General features: G+C 43.5%; 1 protein-coding gene across 1 annotated transcript in view; it reads left to right on the top strand.

The window, feature by feature from the left end:
* INSC (INSC spindle orientation adaptor protein) overlaps positions 1-14,786 on the top strand; it is a gene marked incomplete at both ends in the record, with an annotated part of 298,722 nt that overhangs the window by 126,941 nt on the left and 156,995 nt on the right. The window lies entirely within an intron of this gene.

Here is a 14,786-nt window from a genome sequence, read left to right as displayed (position 1 = left end):
TGCCCCTGGTGGTCATTGTGCATCATAGCTATGGTCAAACAGTTGGACGGTCTCTTAGGCTTTTATATATATAGATGACCCATGTACTTCCCATTGGAAGCACTCAACTGCCATTCATCAACTGATTCCTGCTAGGTGAGCAATTGGAAACTGTAACTTTAAGGTTTAATTAGGGCCAAGGCTATAAGAATGCAATTGCATAAATTACAATTACCATCAAAAATTTCCAGAGGTCAGGAGGAAAGTAAGGGTTTCATAAGTAAATGCCTTATGCCTCAGCAGCAGTTATAGAGGGCCATTTTTGTAAATAGCCACTTCAGCTTCCATCTGAATGAACATAACTAGTAGTCCTTATTGGGTTAGGGGTAAGCTTGTTCCCATAATTGGGTTCTAGTATCCCATATAATAAAAGCCTAATATGCTAAGTGTCTGGTCATCCAGTCATCCGTGCAACCAATCAAAGTGTAATATACTACTAATATGCTAAGGCCACTCAACCGGTCGCTATGATGTACACTGACCACCAGGGGGAAGACAGTTGACCGGTCGACCAGTTGCTATGACATGCACTTACCACCAGGGGGTAGATACTCCCACCGGTGGGTTAGCTCGCTGTTGGTGTCTGGCCGATGGGGACTGAGCGAGATGGACCAGACATGCCCTGGAGCCCTCCTGTGGTCCCTCCCTGGCTGACCAACCTCCTGTGTCCCTCCCCAGCCCCAATCTTGCACTGCTGGGGTCTCTCAGCCTGGCCCACACCCTCTCGCAATCTGGGACCCCTCAGGGGATGTTGGAGAGCTGGTTTTGGCCCAATCCCGCTCAATGCAGGAGCTGCCTCCTGGTGGTCAGTGCACTCCCACAGCGGGAGCACTGCTCAGCCAGAAGCAGGCTCACAGCTGGCGAGAGCAGTGGTGGTGGTGGGAGCCTCTTCTGCCTCCACAGCAGTGTTAAGCCATCAGTCAGAAATACCCCAAGGGCTCCCAGTCTGCAAGAGGGCTTAGGCTTGGCTGGGGGACCCCTCCCCTGAGTACACGAATTTCACGCACCAGGCACCATAAGGTCACTGGTTTGATTCCCAGTCAGGGTACATACCCAGATTGCAGGTTTGATCCCCGATTGGGGTACTTATGGGAGACAACTGATCAATGTCTCTCTCACATCAGTGTTTCCCTCTCTCTTCCTTTCTCTCTAAAATCAATTAAAAATATATAAAAAATAAATAAGACTCTCTCCAACCTTGTTGGAAGGGAACTTATCAGGTATTACTAACTAATCCATGTGCAGCTAAACTTAAAGGTGTTAATTCAAGGTTTATGCACCAATTTTATGCACCAGTTTATGCATAAAATTCCTTTCTCAAGATTTCTTTTCCACTAACCTTCTACAATGTCCCTTGTCCTTTTCAGTTTGTCTCTTTTTATTCATTTAGAAATAACCAACTTATTAGGATAAACTACTTCCTTCTAACTTTTCACAAAAACACATTCATCCCTTTTCTTTCTTCTGTAATAATATTCTTCCTAAATTTAAAGAGAGAAACCATAAAGGGTATTATTATTATTAATACAAAAATTATCGTATACACCTTTAGCAATTATCAATAGTTGGGCTATATAAGAACAAAGTTTGGGAAAATTCCAAAGAACAAGTATAACTATTATAATGACTAATATTATTAGCAGATAGGTGAAGATTATCAAACATCAATTTGTGGGTATACAGGGCCTTCTTGAGGTCTTGGGATAGCTGCCTACTTCTGATATCAGTGGCTTCTCATCCTCCAGGAGTCTTTGGTGTCCGCTGTAGGCAGAGGTGAATGTCAGAGACAGGGGCAGATGTCCATTTGCAGCGAGGCACCTTAAATAGGTGATTAGAAATGTAAATCCTTGAATTAACACCTTTAAGTTTAGCTGCACATGGATTAGTTAGTAATACCTGATAAGTTCCCTTCCAACAAGGTTGGAGAGAGTCTTATTTATTTTTTATATTTTTTAATTGATTTTAGAGAGAAAGGAAGAGAGAGGGAGAGAAACACTGATGTGAGAGACATTGATCAATTGTCTCTCATAAGTACCCCAATCGGGGATCAAACCCGCAATCTGGGTATGTAGCCTGACTGGGAATCAAACCAGTGACCTTATGGTGCATGGGACAATGCTCAACCAACTGAGCAACACTGGCCAGGGGTAGAGAGAGTTTTTACTTGATGTCTTTTCCAATGGACAATATCTCTTCATTTTAAGTCATGATCTTTGAAGTCTCTATCTTCCAGGGCACACTGTGAAATGAATCAGTTACTTGTTTATCATTTCCTTTAAGCTGGCTAATAAGTCCTTTATAATAATGCAGAATGTCTGCCCTGACCGGTTTGGCTCAGTGAATAGAGCATCAGCCTGCAGACTCAAGGGTCCCAGGTTCGATTCTGATCAAGGGCCTGTACATTGGTTGTGGGCACATCCCCAGTGGAGAGTGTGCAGGAGGCAGCTGATCAATGTTTCTCTCTCATCAACAATTCTAACTCTCTATCCCTCTCCCTTCCTCTCTGTAAAAAATCAATAAAATATATTAAAAATATAATGCAGAATGTCTCCTTTTAGTAAGGTTGATACATACGTCCCTGTATCCAGATGCATAATGTGCATATTTAATGAGGAGAAAGACTGTATTTACAAAAAGGAGTAGATCTCAGGTTGACAATCACTGTAGGCTAAGGGAGATTAAAAGTTTTTAAATTTTTACCTAGTTGAGTTTTAATTGTACCAGTTGTATATTCCACTAATCCAGAGGACTGGGGTAATGAGCCCAGTGAAAATGCCATAGCTTAGGTCAAATGTTACAGATGAATTGCATTATTTGCCCAGTGAAATGAATTCCTTGGTCACTATGTAACTCAGAGGGCATTCCACAATTGGGAATTTTTTTCCAATAATAATTTACCTACCATTAAGGCCATTGCTCTTCTGCAAGGTAATGCCCTAACCCAGTGAGAAGACATACAGATAATAACTAATACATATTTGTGTCCTTGAGATGGTGGCATTTGGGTGAAATTCAGTTACCATACTTCAGATTAACCTAAAGGAAGTTGGAAATGTACTTGGGACCCATTGAGTGATTTTCTAGGGTTATATTTTGGACACATAGAACATCTGCTATACACTTTATGAGCTACAATAGGAAAAGGTTTCCAGTAATACAGGGGTGGGCAAAAGTAGGCTTACAGTTGTGAGTATGATAAACACAGAGTTTATTCTTATATTATTATTTATTAATTATTGTATTATTTTCCCCACGAACAGCTGTAAACCTACTTTTGCCCCACCCTGTATTGTTTACTCCATGAAATCATTTTCTAAGGACCTCAATGTGTTAGCTCATGTACATGTTGAAGTATAGGTGATTGAGCCCCTCTAGGTAAGATTGGTTTCCGATTAGGTCCATACCATATCTACTTGTCTGGATCAAAGTTTCCCCTTTTTGTTGCCATATCTCTTTTCTTCTTCTGTAGTTATATGTTGGAATTACAAAAGACAGTCTTTTATTAATTTAATAGGAAGCAAGGAGAATTTTCAGGCTAGATAATTTGGCTGTCTAATGCTGCCTGTCTAGCTGTAGCATCAGTTAAATTATTCCCTTTTGCTTCCATGATGGCAATGCTGAATGTCCTGGAATTTTGATAATTGCCAATTGTCTCAGTTGCTGTATAGCAGGGATTCTCAAACTTTTTAAACAGGGGGCCAGTTCACTGTCCCTCAGACTGTTGGAGGGCCGAACTATAGTTTAAAAAATACTATGAACAAATTCCTATGCACACTGCACATCTTATTTTGAAGTAAAAAAAACAACAACAAAAAAACGGGAACAAATACAATATTTAAAATGGAGAACAAGTAAAGTTAAATCAACAAACTTACCAGTATTTCAATGGGAACGATGGGTGCTGGGGTCCAACCCCAGCGGGTCCAGGGGTCCCCAAAGGTGTGGACAGAGTCGGCGAAGAAGGAATGACACGGAGACAGCGTTCAGTTGATCAGCAGCCTAGCCAGGATCTCCAGCCAGGATCTCCAGCCAAGTTCTGGTCTGGATCTCCAGAGAGGTTCTGCTTTGGATCTCCAGCCAGGTTCTGTGTCCATGTTCTCTTGCTAGGTTCTCCAGGTTCTCCAGCCAGGTTCTGTAGCCATGTTCCCTCGCTAGGTTCTTCAGCCAGGTTCTGTCCAGGTTCTCCAGCCAGGTTCAGTCACCAGGTTCTAGTCAGGTTCTCTTGCCAATTTCTGTAGTCAGGTTCAGTCCAGGATCTTTTGCCATGTTCTTTCCAGCGAAGTTCTTCTGTCTGTAGAGTACGTTCTGTGTAGGTTCTGTGCCAATTTCTGTCTCTCTTAGTTCTGTCTTCTTACATCTGTATTTATACCAGTTGATTCCAATCCTATCAATCTCTATTTCAAAGGTTAGGGCGTTTCTTATCTCCATTCCAGGGAGTAAAGATTATGTAGCTTAAGCATGATTGTTCGTAGTTAAAGTGATTAATTACCCACCTGGCACTTAGTTAAGAGGTTTTATTCCCTCCCTAACTTCAGGGGAAAATCCCTACCTGGGGAAACAACCTTTCTCAGAGACCTTGGTTAAAACACATAGTGCCTAGAAGGTGAGCAAACATATTAAGAACAGTATGCCACATATGCCAGGTCCCTTGAAACAGCAAGCATGGACCAGCTCCCGGCAGATGGGCCTGCTTTTGGCTAATGAGGTGGTCAATGTCCGGTTCCATATTTGTCACTGCTAGTCATAACAAGTGATGCAAGTGTGCATCAGTTAGTCTAGTGCCGGGAGCTGGTCCATGCTTGCTGTTTCAAGGGACCTGGCATATATGGCATACTGTTCTTAATATGTTTGCTCACCTTCTAGGCACTATGTGTTTTAACCAAGGTCTCTGAGAAAGGTTGTTTCCCCAGGTAGGGATTTTCCCCTGAAGTTAGGGAGGGAATAAAACCTCTTAACTAAGTTCCAGGTGGGTAATTAATCACTTTAACTACGAACAATCATGCTTAAGCTACATAATCTTTACTCCCTGGAATGGAGATAAGAAACGCCCTAACCTTTGAAATAGAGATTGATAGGATTGGAATCAACTGGTATAAATACAGATGTAAGAAGACAGAACGGAGAGAGACAGAACCTAGGCACAGAACCTACACAGAACGTTCTCTAGAGACAGAAGAACTTCGCTGGAGAGAACATGGCAAAAGATCCTGGACAGAAACTGGCCTCAGAACCTAGCGAGAGAGCATGGCAAAAGATCCTGGACTGAACCTGACTACAGAAATTGGCAAGAGAACCTGACTAGAACCTGGTGACTGAACCTGGCTGGAGAACCTGGACAGAACCTGGCTGGAGAACCTAGTGAGGGACAATGGCTACAGAACCTGGCTGGAGAACCTGGAGAACCTGGCTGGAGAACCTAGCAAGAGACCATGGACACAGAACCTGGCTGGAGATCCTAAGCAGAACCTCTCTGGAGATCGAGACCAGAACTTGGCTGGAGATCCTGGCTAGGCTGCTGATCAACTGAACGCTATCTCCGTGTCATTCCTTCTTCGCCGACTCCGTCTACACCTTTGGGGACCCCTGGACCTGCTGGGGTTGGACCCCGGCAGTCTAGATCTGGTTGGAGATTTCAGATGTTTCATTCTGGAAAAAGGCTCTCCTTAACTTCAAAAAAAGAGGCTCTCCTAACTTCAAAAATAAATAAATAAATAAATCCTAACTTGTTCTTACCTTGGTCCTCAGGCAGCAGCAGGCTCTGCACAGGCAAGCTCATGACTCGTCCAATCACACCCTAGACTGAAAGGAGGAGTGAGAGACAGAGAGAAGGAGGGGAGTCGGAGAGTGCAGCACACATTCCACACGTGCGCACTGCAGGCCTGGGTCGAGTCGGCTGCTAAGCAACAGGCAGAGGCAGCAAAAACACCCAGTGGGCAGGATAAATGTTTTTGGAAGGCTGCATGTGGCCCGTAGGCCTTAGTTTGAGGACCCCTGCTGTATAGCATCTAACAACCTGTTTTTCCTTCTTTATGGGCTGTCCTGAGGATGTTAAGAAGCCTCACTGCTTCCCTAACATTCCAAAGTTGTGAGCTATCCCAAAGGCATAAGAGTGTAATGTAAATACTGGATTTTGACATTTGGCAGATTGAGAAGTTTGAGTTACAGTAAGAGCAATTAATTCAGCCTGTTGGGCATATCTTATTCAGGTAAATATGAACCTTCAATTATATCCATCATGGAACTTATTGCATATCCAGCTGGATAATGTTCCTGTTCATCTTTTAGATACGATCCATTTGTAAACCAAATTAAGTCAGTGTTATCAATAAGAGTTTCCTATAAACCATTCTAGGAACAAGAAGGTGCTCAGTAAGCAAAACACACTTGGTGGATGTCTTTATCCTACAAAGAAGGTAGCAAAGTTGCTGGGTTAAGATTGTTTCATCCTTCTTTAAGAAAACACCAAATGATGGATAACCTTGGTGCTGCAGGAAGGCCTGGAGGCCCTAGGACCCTGGAATGAGAGCCTACAGCAACTTCCTTGGAGGATTTGGCAACAGCATCCAGAAGAAGGTCAAGGCTAGGTCAAGCCAGGGCCAAGCATGTGAAGTTCACAGAAGTGAGGCCAAGGACAAGGAGTGGATTTCCATCACCAAGCTGAGCCACCTTAATATAGGGAGGTCCAGAATTCCAAGAAAAACTCACCCAAGTTCACCTGATATAAAGTGGGGAGCTGAGCACAATGGGCCCCTGCTGGTACCCAACACTGGGTCCAGTTCTGCAGCCCTCAGTGGGTTCTTTGGAATCCTACCCACTATGCCAAGTAAATGTCCATGAAAGAAGGTCCAGCCTCAAGGTCCACAAGGCTAAGGCTTCATTCAGCTTTCCTTCCTCATGTTTCGTTACAGAGTCTCTGGGTGATATTGCCAGGCCTGTCTTCTCATTTTCAGTGGCTTTTTCTGATCCTTCCTGACATCACTTCCTACTTTCTGCCTTTTTTCCCTTAACCCAGCCCTTGAGGCCAATCCAAGAGAACTAGAGATAAATGTGACAGTGACTATTCTGTGGAAAAGCCTCAAGTTACACTCGCCAGTGGGGACCTTTTTGGAGAACTATGGGCAACTCTTCCTCCTCCTTTTTCAAGACTTGGGCTTCTCTGAATTCTGAGTGTGTAAAGAGACTTGGAGCAAACTTCCAAGCCTCTGTGGGTTCAGATCTGAGGCAAGGGCTGGGTGCTCACTGGTCTGCGCATCCACAGCCTCCTAGGATTCTTCCCCAGGAAGGTTCCCTTCACTGGGTACAGGAAGGCAACTCCAAGACAGGAATTGAAGGAGGTGGGGGAAGGGACAGTTAGCTCAGTTTTCTCCTCTTTCTCCTTTCATCCATCCCTTCCACACTGCCCTAAGGGAACTTCAATTTCTTATCCCTCTATTATGTAGCACAATACAATTTTCTAACTTCAGATCACAAACTTGGATATTCAAACCCATCAAAGACCCTACATGGCAGCAGTGATGATAAATAACTAAAACAGTCCCATCCAGTGTAGCTCAGTGGTTGATCATCAACCTATAAACCAGGAGGTCATGGTTCGATTCTTGGTCAGGGCACATGCCCGGGTTGTGGGCTTGGTCCCTGGTGTGGGGTGTGTGGGAGGCGGCCAATCGATGATTCTCTCTCATCTTTAATGTTTCTATCTCTCCCTTCCTTTCTGAAATCAATAAAAATATTTTTTAAAAAGCAAGGATAACAGTATCACTACATAGGATTGTTGTCAGGTGTGATGGTTAATTTCATGTGTTAACTTGACTAGGCCACAGGGTATCTACAATTTGTAACACATTATTTCTGGTGTGTCTGTGAGGGTGTTTCTGGATAAGATTAACATTTGAATTGGTAGACTGAGTAAAGCAGATTCTCTTAACCTAGATGGGTCTCATCTAATCCATTGAAGCCTGAATAGAATAAAAGGCTGAGAAAGAAAGAATTCTTTTATTCCTCTGCCTCACTGTCTGTGGGCTCAAGTATCAGTCTTTTCCCTTCCGACTTGGACTCAGACTGGAATTATGTTTTCTTCTCTCCTGAGTCTCCAGCTTGCTGACTACAGATCTTGGACTTCTCAGACTCTATAATTATGAGAGCCAAATGTATTTAGATCTATGTATGTATATAAAACTATCCACTTATATATGTACATATAAATATTCATATATATTTATGTACATATATTTACATCTACAGAGATATTTATATACATACTAGAGGCCCAGTGCATGATTAAATTGTGCATGTGTAGGGTCCCCTAGGCCTAGCCTGCCATCAGGGCCATGTCTGCTGCCCCGCGCCTCCTCACACGCTCTGCGGATGCTTCCGGTGCCCCACGACGCTCTGGGGATGCTGCTGGTGCCCCAGGATGCTCCACTGATGCTGCTGGTGCCCCTGGGGTGTGTGGAGGGCGGGCCTGAGAGGTGCTCCATGCACCTCCTGGTGACCGGTCGTTTGGTCATTACAGTGTTATGGCATTACGACCACTGGCCTTTTATAATATAGACTAGAGGCCCGGTGCACAAAAATTTGTGCACTTGGGAGAGGGGGGTCCTTCAGCCTGTCCTGTGACCTCTCGAAGTCTGGAACCCCTCAGGGGATGACCACCTGCTGGCTTAGGCCTGCTCCCTGGGGGATTGGGCCTAACTTGGCAATCAGACATCCCTCTGGCAGCCTGGGATCCCTTGGGGGATGTCCACTTGCCAGCGGGGAGCAGGGCTAAGCTGCAGTCGAACATCCTTAACGCTGCTGAGGAGGCGGGAGGGGCTCCCACCACCACCGCTGTACTGGCAGCTATCAGCCTGGCTTGTGGCTGAGCAGAGCTCCCCCTGTGGGAGCGCACTGACCACCAGGGGGCAGCTCCTTCATTGAGCGTCTGCCCCCTGGTGGTCAGTGTGTGTCATAGTGACCAGTCATTCCCAGTCATTCTGCTGTTAGAGTCAATTTGCATGTTACCCTTTTATTATTTAGGATAGAGGCCTGGTGTACGGGTGGGGGCCGGCTGGTTGGCCCTGAAGGGTGTCTCAGATCAGGGTGGGGGTCCTGCTGAGGTTCCTGGCCAGCCTGGGTTAGGGGCTGATGGCTGTTTGCAGCTGGTCACACCCCCTTCAGCGTGGGGGTTCCCACTGGGGTGCCTGGCCAGCCTGGGTGAGGGGCTGATGGCTGTTTTCAGGCTGGCCACACCCCCTTTAGTGTGGGGGTCCCCACTGGGTTGCCTGGCCAGTCTGGGAGAGGGGCTGAGGGCCGTTTTCAGGCTGGCCAAGACCCCTGGTTATGGAAGCTCCCAGCCTCTCCTTTTTTTCTTTTTATTCTGGGATTTATTTACCTTCTATAATTGAAACTTTGTTGCCTTCAGTGGAGCTCAGAGCTGGCCGCGGCAGGCAGGAAGCTTGGCTTCCTCCATCACTGGAGCAAGCAAGCCTCCTGCTCACTCCAGCTCCATGGCTGCCGGCGCCATCTTGGTTGGGTTAATTTGCATATAGTTGTTCTGATTGGCTAGTGGGTGTGCCTTAAGGTGTAGGGAAGGCATGGTCAATTTGCATGTTTGTCTTTTATTAGATTAGATATTTATAGGTATATATACAGGGGTGGGCAAAAGTTGGTCTACAGTGGTGAGTACTCAAAACACAGACTTTATTTGTGTATTACCAGCTACGAATGATTCTATTATTTATTTGTATTATGACTGTAAACCTACCTTTGTTCACCCCTGTATAATATATATTATGTATATTTTTTCTTCCATTGATTCTGTTTCTCTGGAGAACCAGATTAATAGATTTAATTATGTAAAATGATCTCAGTAGAAACCTTTGCATTCTCCTAAGTGTTGCAGAGTAAGCATTCATATACTTCTATGATTCTTCAGATGTTTATTAAGCTCAACCTTTGTGTTGAACACTGTGCCAGGTACTGGAGATATAGTGGTGAACAAGATACTCAAAGGGACTGCTCTCAAGGAGCTTGCATTTTAGTGAAAGACAACAAAAATATGCAAAAGTATATTTTAGAGATAATTTCAGAGAGAGGTAAGTTCTGTAAAGGAAGTTAATGTCATAAAAAGAGTGAATGAACTTTTTTAGCTAAGGTGGTCAGGGAATGTTTATTAAAAGTAGGTGACATTTTATTTTGAAGTTTAAAACTAAAGAGTTGTATGGAGCCAGATATCAAAAGAGTGATGGAGTATGTGAGTGTTGGGTGGGACATTATCATAGAAGGGCAGGATTGACAGATAAGAAAGATGTTTCTAGGCAGAATAACCAGCTAGGTCAAAGTCTTTGGGGTGGAAAAGGTGTGTTCATTCTTGGACTTTTCAAAAGGCCAGTCTGGGTATATGGGTGAGGGGAGGCTGGTATTGATAACAGAATGATGAGCCGAGGATTTTTTCCCAGGGTCATGTCTTGTGACGCCAAAGAATGAGGTACACAGACCAGAAGATTTAAGCCAAAAAGTGTGGAAAATTTATTACAAGCAGATTCAGACTCCCCTCATGGGCTGCCCATTAAAGCCTTGTAGTCTAGGGGTATATATTTGCTACAAGCCTGCTTCTATATCTATCTGTGTTGTTATCCGATTGATTCTCTCAATTGTTCTTGCCCAGCAATAGACCGGAACTTTCCTTGTTTCTATGTGTTCTTTCTCTGTTCCTGTGCTGAACTTTCTCTGTTCCTGTGTGCCAGTATACCTTATTGTTGCAGGCCCTCCCTTGGTTTCCTATGCCTCCCGCTTTGAGTCCACAAACATTTCATTATTTCTGCATGGTTGGTTCCTGTGATTAGGCTGGCTCAAACTGCCGTGTCTGCCTCTGCCTAGGTCCCACCTACCTTTGTTTTCTCACTGGACTCCTGCTCCGCCTGCGTTTCATGCTGATTTCTCTCAGTATTAGTGGGCACTGGAGAGATAGATAGGAGCTAGACCAGGTCTGCCTTAAAATCTATGGAAGAGTATTTACATATTAGTCTTAACTATACTGAAGAGTTGTAAGAAGAATAGTGACTAATACAAGCTATGCCTTTAAAAGGCTGCTCTGAGAGTGTGTGGATTAGAGATTACAGAGGCTTCCTTCAAATCTAGGAGATTAGTTAGGAGACTATTGCAATTGTATGGGCAAGAGATGATGGAGACTTGAACCAGGGTTGCTGGTTGCTATGATCTGAATATTTGTGTCCCCCCAAATTGATATGTTGAAATTCTAATATCCGGTGTGACAGTATTAGAAGATGGGGCCTTTGGGAGGTGATCAGGTCATGAGGGTGAGCCTTCATGCATGAAGTTGATGCCTGTGTAAAAGAAACTTCAAAGAGCTCCCTTGCCTCCTTCTGCCATGTGAGGATACAAGGAGAAGTCTGCAATCCAGAGAGGTCTCTACTCCAACCATATTGGCACCTTGATCTTAAGCTTACAGCCTCCAGATCTATGAGAAATAATTTCTATTGCTTACAGGCTACCTAGTCTGTGATATTTTGTTATAGCAGCTCAAATAAATTAAGACACTAGTGGAGATGGAAATGAATGGATTTGGGATGTGATTGGGTGTGTGTGGGGGGGAGATAGAGTTAATAGGATTTACTGGTGGATTAGATATAGATGAAGGAATGGGAGGAATTAAGGATAATATCTAAATTTTGAGGTATTGTTACACACAGTTATTGGTTCTGCCATTTACTATTATGAGTAAAACTGGGGAAGGAAGATATATGAATTGAATAAAAAAACAAACACCTCCAAAATTCCTTTTTGGACATGGAGTTAGAAAGGATTATTAGACATCTAAGTAAAGCTGAATGTGATTTACTCAATACCTATCCAAACCCCTTCCTGCAAGCCTTCCTCTAGAAGTTAGAACATTGAAAACATGTCTCCTCAGGTCCTCTTGCTGGACTTGCACACAGAATCACGGTTCTGACAATCAGATGCATGCATGAACACTCAGCAGGCAAAAGTGAACATTTTAAGATGTTGGCTGTATGAAAGGAGACTGGATGTTCTGGGGCATCCATGGAGTAAGTCACCTGGAGTCAAAACTGCTATAGGGGAGCAGCAGGGGACTTCTGCCAGGGCTGACCAGCAGTCCCTGAATGATGGATGAACAGATTACTCCAACATAGTTTCACTGTGGGGGAGAGGGTTAAGGGGCTTATCTGGCTCAAGGGTCCAAGCAGCCTCGATTGCCTGCCTCCTTAGTCTTTTATTGGAATTTTTCTTTTTAGATACAATCAGTAGGGGGAGTAATCTTGGGAGGATATGTGTTTAGGTTGTCCTCTAGGCAAGGGCATCCAGAGATTAAGCATAAGGATTCCAGTAAGCACCTGGGGGTCTACACATGCCCAGACTTGGAAAGGTCAAGGAATAATTAGGGGTGCCACTTTTGACACTCCCCTAAGTCAGAATTCCAATTTCTCGGAATATCCTCCTTACAACCTTTTCAACCAAGTCTCCTGTGCCCCCCAACAGACTTCCTGGATCATTTCCATGGTTTAGTTGGTTTCTCCTGACTTTGTTATTCCTGGCTGTGTGGCATCCAAACCCAATTCCCTGTTTTTTGAAGAAATTCTGTTATTCAGTAGCCTGTAACAAATACTGTCCTGTTTAATTTAGCTTAGAGGGTTCTGTTATATGCAACTAAGCACCCTGATGAATATACTGTCAAATGTTAACAATTAGCTTTATTGCTAAGAGTCATTCTGCCATTGCCCATACCCTCTATCCTTTCAGGAATATGAAATTTAATTTTAACCCATCAAGGTAGAGAGCTCAAAACATCCGTACCAAAAATAAATAAATAAATCAATAAATCTGATATAATTATCCTCAACAACAAACAGAAGAAATTCTCCAGTAATTTCCTTGCCAAGAAAATGTCTAAGATGCTAGGTTTGAGAAAACAGGGTCTGCTCAACAAGAAATAACAAATCGATTTATGAAAACTAGTAAATCAGGCTTGGGAATCCCTCCCCCCACGCAGATCTTTACCCAGCATTAATGAGTCTTTGGCAGCTTGTCCTTTATATTTGCCTTTGAATGGAGGGCTTCTGTGTGGGTTTGATTTATTGCTGCAAGAACTAGAGGGCACTGATTTTTCTGAATTTGCCTACTGATGAAAGGGACACTTCAGATAACTGGCTCTAGGATTCAGGGGCCACTCAAGGGCTTTCTAGAAAAGACCTCAAGAATTGGATGGATGAGGGAAGCCAATGAGGTGACATCAGCATATTGCAGCCTGTTTAATAATCTTTCACAAAATATTACAGGTGGGAAACTTATTTCTTCCTAATTCTAGGGATGGTCATTAAGCCATGGCAGACTCTTTCTCATAATAATATGGGCTCTAGCAGGCTCTCTTAGTGCCACACTAGCATTTACCATTCCCAGCTGCACCTAGAGCTTCCTGTTGCAAGCACCTATGACTCTCTGCCTGGGCATTTTCTCTGGTCACAGAAGTTTTGCCATGCAGGACTGGCTAGATGTGCTGAGGAGTTAGCTCTCCTGGGAGCAACCCCTCAACTGGTGATGGTGAATAAATAACTTATTCATTGGGTGAAACAATTCTGAGGCTTTCTTTCTTCAGTGTTCCAATTGTCTGCAGCAGTAACCTTCTTATCATACTATATAATGGTTACCTTCCCTTCCCTTCCCTGTCTCACTTTCCTGTTCCTTTACTGCCAAATAAATGGTTTGTATCCAAATTCTTGTCTTAACTAATGTAAGACAATGGTTAACATTTATGTACCACTTACTAGCTGCCGTACACTGTTCTAAGCACTTCATATTTAATTGTTACAGCAGCCCTATGAAATAAGTGATATAATTGTCTCTATTTTACAAAGGAGGATACCGAGTCTCAGGAAGTTCAAGCAATTTGTCTGTGGTCACACACTAATAAATGTGAGAGCCAGAATTTGAACAACAGGCAGTCTGGCTCCAGCATCTCTATGCATTTAACCATGTATACTATACACGGACTGTGATGTCTAATGCAATAGGTACTCGCTAAATGTGGCTTCGTACATTTACATTAATTAAAACAAAATTAAGTTAAAAATTCAGCTCTTCGGTTGCACTAATTATGTTTGGCTTACTCTAGAGCAGCCATGGGCAAACTACGGCCCGCGGGCCGGATCCGGCCCGTTTGAAATGAATAAAACTAAAAAAAAAGACCGTACCCTTTTATGTAATGATGTTTACTTTGAATTTATATTAGTTCACACAAACACTCCATCCATGCTTTTGTTCCGGCCTCCGGTCCAGTTTATGAACCCATTGTGGCCCTCGAGTCAAAAAGTTTGCCCACCCCTGCTCTAGAGGCACATGTAGTTAGTGGCTATTGTATTAGATAGCACAGATCTGGAACATTTCTATTATTGTAAAAAGTTCTATTGAACAGTTATACAAGACCTCTTTTAAACCTATGACCTATCTCAAACTTCCTTAACCCCATAGAAGCACTCACTTACCCAGAAGCATCCTCTATATAAGACACAGTTGAGGGCAGAAAAAATAGGAAAATGTATTAGGGGCTCTTTAGCATTACTCATGAGAGATACTCATATCTTCCCTTAACCTTCCTTCCTTCTGATTTTCTTCAGCCAGTTCTATTGATCACACTTCTACTGAATTAGCAGGTGAAAATTCAGGTACACTGGGCCTCAGACTAGAGGCAGATATATTAACAGTGACCAGAGGAAGCCATCGTAAACCAAAAT

The sequence above is a fragment of the Myotis nattereri genome, assembly GCF_964212035.1.
Source record: "Myotis nattereri genome assembly, chromosome: 9".
Lineage (NCBI taxonomy): Eukaryota > Metazoa > Chordata > Mammalia > Chiroptera > Vespertilionidae > Myotis > Myotis nattereri.
The sequence above is the reverse complement of the archived record's forward strand: the minus strand, read 5'-3'. Positions and strand labels throughout refer to the sequence as shown.